The sequence below is a fragment of the Oncorhynchus mykiss genome, chromosome 28 (genome assembly GCF_013265735.2).
Source record: "Oncorhynchus mykiss isolate Arlee chromosome 28, USDA_OmykA_1.1, whole genome shotgun sequence".
Taxonomy (NCBI): Eukaryota; Metazoa; Chordata; class Actinopteri; order Salmoniformes; family Salmonidae; genus Oncorhynchus; species Oncorhynchus mykiss.
In genome coordinates, this window is record NC_048592.1 from 36,511,987 (window position 1) to 36,518,836 (window position 6,850).

The following is a 6,850-nucleotide window of genomic DNA, read 5'->3' on the forward strand; positions in this document are numbered from 1 at the left end:
GCCAGCCCTGTTTTTAGCCTGGATAATACTCGCCAGTCTACCAGTATCAAACTGTCTCTCCACAACAACGCCGGATTCCTGCCGTAATCCCTGGACCACTACTTCTGATCTTCACAGCTAGCTTGGACCCAGTGCCGAAGCTATCCCTGAGGCCCACCTCCCGGCCTACCCAGCTGTTCACCCGAACCCCACTCATACACGGGTAGAGCCCAATACTCCACCGCATCCTTGCTGTAAACTCTGGACCTTGGCTAACGCCACTGCCACGAAGCTAGCACCAGTTAGCCGTGATCAGGCACATCTCCCTGCTAGCAAACAAATACCTCTTTCGCCATCTGGCTTGGATTCTCTGTCGACACGGCCCCCCGCCGCACCACCACGACTGGTCTGCCGACGAATACTCCATCTGCTGTGCCTTCAACCAGCCTCCGTCTGAGCAGACCACCCCCGGGCTACTAACTTTAAACGTTGTGTCGCCCGCGTGCTAACGTAGTGGCGGCTTCCCTGTTCCATCTACTGCTGCCCCATGGACACTATGATCACTTGGCTACATAGCTGATGCCTGCTGGACTGTCCATTAATCACGGTACTCCATTCTGTTTATTTATGTTTTATCTGTCGGCCCCAGCCGCAAACTCAGGCTCTGTGTGTAGTTAATCCGAACCTCTCTGCCTAGTCATCGCCATTTTACCTGCTGTTGTTGTGTTAGCTGACTAGCTGTTGTTGTCTCACCTGTTGTTTTAGCGAGCTCTCCCAATCAAGACCTGCGATTACTTTATGCCTTGCTGTATGTCTCTCTCAAATATCAATATGCCTTCTGTACTGTTGTTCAGGTTAGTTATCATTGTTTTAGTTTACAATGGAGCCCCTAGTTCCACTTCTCACACCTCTGATACCTCCTTTGTCTCACCTCCCACACATGCGGTGACCTCACCCATTATAACCAGCATGTCCAGAGATACAACCTCTCTTATCATCACCCATTGCCTGGGCTTCCCTCCGCTGTACCCGCACCCCACCATAACCCTGTCTGCACATTATGCCCTGAATATATTCTACCACGGCCATAAATCTGCTCCTTTTATTCCTTGTCCCCAACGCTCTAGGTGACCAGTTTTGATAGCCTTTAGCCGCACCCTCATCCTACTCCTCCTCTGTTCCTCGGGTGATGTGGAGGTAAACCCAGGCCCTGCATGTCCCCAGGCACCCTCATTTGTTGACTACTGTGATTGAAAAAGCCTTGGTTTCATGCATGTCAACATCAAAAGCCTCCTCCCTAAGTTTGTTTTACTCACTGCTTTAGCACACTCTGCCAACCCTGATGTTCTTGCCGTGTCTGAATCCTGGCTTAGGAAGGCCACCAAAAATCCTGAGATTTCCATACCCAACTATAACACTTTCCGTCAAGATAGAACTGCCAAAGGGGGAGGAGTTGCAATCTACTGCAGAGATAGCCTGCAAAGTTCTGTCATACTTTCCAGGTCTATGCCCAAACAGTTCGAACTTCTAATTTTAAAAATTAATCTCTCCAGAAATAAGTCTCTCACTGTTGCCGCCTGCTACCGACCCCCCTCAGCTCCCAGCTGTGCCCTGGACACCATCTGTGAATTGATCGCCCCCCATCTAGCTTCAGAGTTTGTTCTGTTAGGTGACCTAAACTGTGATATGCTTAACACCCCGGCAGTCCTACAATCTATGCTAGATGCCCTCAATCTCACACAAATCATCAAGGAACCCACCAGGTACAACCTTAAATCCGTAAACATGGGCACCCTAATTGATATAATCCTGACCAACTTGCCCTCCAAATACACCTCTGCTGTTTTCAATCAGGATCTCAGCGATCACTGCCTCATAGCCTGTATCCGCCATGGGTCCGCGGTCAAACGACCACCCCTCATCACTGTCAAACGCTCCCTAAGACACTTCTGCTAGCAGGCCTTTCTAATCGACCTGGCCCAGGTATCCTGGAAGGATATTGACCTCATCCCGTCAGTTGAGGATGCCTGGTCATTCTTTAAAAGTAATTTCCGGCCACCCGGGTGGCGCAGTGGTTAAGGGCGCTGTACTGCAGCGCCAGCTGTGCCACCAGAGACTCTGGGTTCGCGCCCAGGCTCTGTCGTAACCGGCCGCGACCGGGCGGTCCTTGGGGCGATGCACAATTGGCTTAGCGTCGTCTGGGTTAGGGAGGGGTTGGCCGGTAGGGATATCCTTGTCTCATCGCGCACCAGCGACTCCTGTGGCGGGCCAGGCGCAGTGCGCGCCAACCAAGGTTGCCAGGTGCACGGTGTTTCCTCCGACACATTGGTGCGGCTGGCTTCCAGGTTGGATGCGCGCTGTGTTAAGAAGCAGTGAGGATACTTGGATACCACGAAATTGGGGAGAAAACGGGAAGAAAAAAAAAAGAGAGCACCTCCTCCCAGCTGCCCACTGCACTGAGGCTAGGTAAATCCGTGATAATCGAAAACTTCAACAAGCATTTCTCAAAGGCTGGCCATGCCTTTCTCCTGGCTACAACCTAGGCCAACAGCTCCACCCCCCCCGCAGCTACTCGCCTCCAGCTTCTCCTTTACCCAAATCCAGATAGCAGATGTTCGCTACATATTCGTCGCCAGACCCACTGGCTCCAGGTCATCTACAAGTCTATGTTAGGTAAAGCTCCGCCTTATCTCAGTTCACTTGCACGCGGACAAGCAGGTGTATCTCACTGATCATCCCTAAAGCCAAAACCTAATTTGGCCGCCTTTCCTTCCAGTTCTCTGCTGCCTGCGACTGGAACGAATTGCAAAAATCTCTGAAGTTGGAGACTTTTATCTCCCTCACCAACTTTAAACATCTGCTATCTGAGCAGCTAACCGATCGCTGCAGCTGTACATAGTCCATCGGTATATAGCCCACCGAATTTACCTACCTCATCCCCATACTGTTTTTATTTATTTACTTTTCTGCCCTTTTTTCACACCAGTATCTCTACCTGCGCATGTTCATCTGATCATTTATCACTCCAGTGTTAATCTGCTAAATTGTAATTATTCACTCCTATGGCCTATTTATTGCCTACCTCCTCATACCTTTTGCACACAATGTATATAGATTATTTTTTTTCTACTATGTTATTGACTTGTTTATTGTTTACTCCATGTGTAACTCTGTGTTTGTCACGTTCTGACCTTTATTTCCTTTGTTTTGTCGTTATTTAGTATGGTCAGGGCGTGAGTTGGGGAGGGCAGTCTATGTTTGATTTTCTATGATTTTGGGATTTCTATGTTTCGGCCTAGTATGGTTCTCAATCAGAGGCAGGTGTCGTTAGTTGTCTCTGATTGAGAATCATACTTAGGTAGCCTGGGTTTCACTGTTTGTTTGTGGGTGTTTGTTTCCGTGTCTGTGTTTTTCACCACACGGTACTGTTTCGGTTTTGTCATTTCACGTATTTGTTTATTGTTTTTGTATTTCATAGTGTTCAGTGTTTTTGTTATTAAAAACGATATGGACACTTACCACGCTGCGTTTTGGAGGAGGAAAACCCTTACAGTGTTGTTGTCTGTTCACACTGCTATGCTTTATCTTGGCCAGGTCGCAGTTGCAAATGAGAACTTGTTCTCAACTAGCCTACCTGGTGAAATAAAGGTGAAATAAAAAAATGAGACGAGTAATGAAAGATATGTTAACAGTATTAAGTGACTAAGATACTGTAGAATAGTATACAATACAGTATATACATATGAGATGAATAATGCCAGATACAGTTGAAGTCGGAAGTTTACAAACACTTAGGTTGGAGTCATTAAAACTCGTTTTTCAACCACTCCACAAATTTCTTGTTAACAAACTATAGTTTTGGCAAGTCGATAAGGACATCTACTTTGTGCATGACACAAGTAATTTTTCCAACATTTGTGTACAGACAGATTATTTCACTAAATCACAATTCCAGTGGGTTAGAAGTTTACATACACTAAGTTGACTGTGCCTTTATACAGCTTGGAAAATTCCAGAAAATGATGTCATGGCTTTAGAAGCTTCTGATAGGCTAATTGACATCATTTGAGTCAATTGGAGTTGTACCTGTGGATGTATTTCAAGGCCTACCTTCAAACTCAGTGCCTCTTTGCTTGACATCATGGGAAAACCAAATCAGCCAAGACCTCAGAAAAAAATGTAGACCTCCACAAGTCTGGTTCATCCTTGGGAGCAAATTCCAAACGCCTGAAGGTACCACGTTCATCTGTACAAACAATAGTACGTGAGAATAAACACCATGGGACCACACAGCCATACATCTCAGGAAGGAGACGTGTTCTGTCTCCTAGAGATGAACATACTTTGGTGCGAAAAGTGCAAATCAATCCCAGAACAACAGTAAAGGACCTTGTGAAGATGCTGGAGGAAACAGGTACAAAAGTATCTACAGTGCCTTGCGAAAGTATTCGGCCCCCTTGAACTTTGCGACCTTTTGCCACATTTCAGGCTTCAAACATAAAGATATAAAACTGTATTTTTTTTGTGAAGAATCAACAACAAGTGGGACACAATCATGAAGTGGAACAACATTTATTGGATATTTCAAACTTTTTTAACAAATCAAAAACTGAAAAATTGGGCGTGCAAAATTATTCAGCCCCTTTACTTTCAGTGCAGTAAACTCTCTCCAGAAGTTCAGTGAGGATCTCTGAATGATCCAATGTTGACCTAAATGACTAATGATGATAAATACAATCCACCTGTGTGTAATCAAGTCACCGTATAAATGCACCTGCACTGTGATAGTCTCAGAGGTCCGTTAAAAGCGCAGAGAGCATCATGAAGAACAAGGAACACACCAGGCAGGTCCGAGATACTGTTGTGAAGAAGTTTAAAGCCAGATTTGGATACAAAAAGATTTCCCAAGCTTTAAACATCCCAAGGAGCACTGTGCAAGCGATAATATTGAAATGGAAGGAGTATCAGACCACAGCAAATCTACCAAGACCTGGCCGTCCCTCTAAACTTTCAGCTCATACAAGGAGACGACTGATCAGAGATGCAGCCAAGAGGCCCATGATCCCTCTGGATGAACTGCAGAGATCTACAGCTGAGGTGGGAGACTCTGTCCATAGGACAACAATCAGTCGTATATTGCACAAATCTGGCCTTTATGGAAGAGTGGCAAGAAGAAGGACATTTCTTAAAGATATCCATAAAAAGTGTTGTTTAAAGTTTGCCACAAGCCACCTGGGAGACACACCAAACATGTGGAAGAAGGTGCTCTGGTCAGATGAAACCAAAATTGAACTTTTTAGCAACAATGCAAAACGTTATGTTTGGCGTAAAAGCAACACAGCTCATCACCTTGAACACACCCTCCCCACTGTCAAACATGGTGGTGGCAACATCATGGTTTGGGCCTGCTTTTCCTCAGCAGGGACAGGGAAGATGGTTAAAATTGATGGGAAGATGGATGGAGCCAAATACAGGACCATTCTGGAAGAAAACCTGATGGAGTCTGCAAAAGACCTGAGACTGGGACGGAGATTTGTCTTCCAACAAGACAATGATCCAAAACATAAAGCAAAATCTACAATGTAATGGTTCAAAAATAAACATATCCAGGTGTTAGAATGGCCAAGTCAACGTCCAGACCTGAATCCAATCGAGAATCTGTGGAAAGAACTGAAAACTGCTGTTCACAAATGCTCTCCATCCAACCTCACTGAGCTCGAGCTGTTTTGCAAGGAGGAATGGGAAAAAATGTCAGTCTCTCGATGTGCAAAACTGATAGAGACATACCCCAAGCGACTTACAGCTGTAATCGCAGCAAAAGGTGGCGCTACAAAGTATTAACTTAAGGGGGCTAAATAATTTTGCACGCCCAATTTTTCAGTTTTTGATTTGTTAAAAAAGTTTGAAATATCCAATAAATGTTGTTCCACTTCATGATTGTGTCCCACTTGTTGTTGATTCTTCACAAAAAAATACAGTTTTATATCTTTATGTTTGAAGCCTGAAATGTGGCAAAAGGTCGCAAAGTTCAAGGGGGCCGAATACTTTCGCAAGGCACTGTATATCCACAGTAAATTGAGTCCTATATCGACATAACCTGAAAGGCCGCTCAGCAAGGAAGAAGCCACTGCTCCAAAACCGCCATAAAAAAGACAGACTACGGTTTGCAACTGCACATGAGTACAAAGATCGTACTTTTGGAGAAATGTCCTCTGGTCTGATGAAACAAAGTGGGTCGCAAATGGGTCTTCCAAATGGACAATGACCTCAAGCATACTTCCACAGTTGTGGCAAAATGGCTTAAAGGACAACAAAGTCAAGGTATTGGAGTGGCCATCACAAAGCCCTAACTTCAATCCTTTAGAAAATTTGTGGGCAGAACTGGAAAAGCATGTGCGAGTAAGGAGACCTACAAACCTGACTCAGTTATACCAGCTCTGTCAGGAGGAATGGGCCAAAACTGACCCAATTTATTGTGGGAAGCTTGTGGAAGGCTACCCGAAACGTTTGACCCAAGTGAAACAATTTAAAGGCAAAGCTACCAAATACTAGTTGAGTGTATCTAAACTTCTGACTCACTGGGAATGTAAAGAAAGAAATAAAAGCTGAAATAAATCATTCTCTCTACTATTCTGACATTTCACATTCTTAAAATAAAGTGGTGATCCTAACTGACCTAAGACAGGGAATTTTTACTAGGATGAAATGTCAGGAATTGTGAAAAACTGAGTTTAAATGTATTTGGCTAACGTGCATGTGAACTTTTGACTTCAACTGTATGTAAACATTATTTAAGTGACTAGTGTTCCATTCCTTAAAGTGGTCAGTGATTTCTAGTCTATGCCTATAGGCAGCAACCTCTAATGCGCAA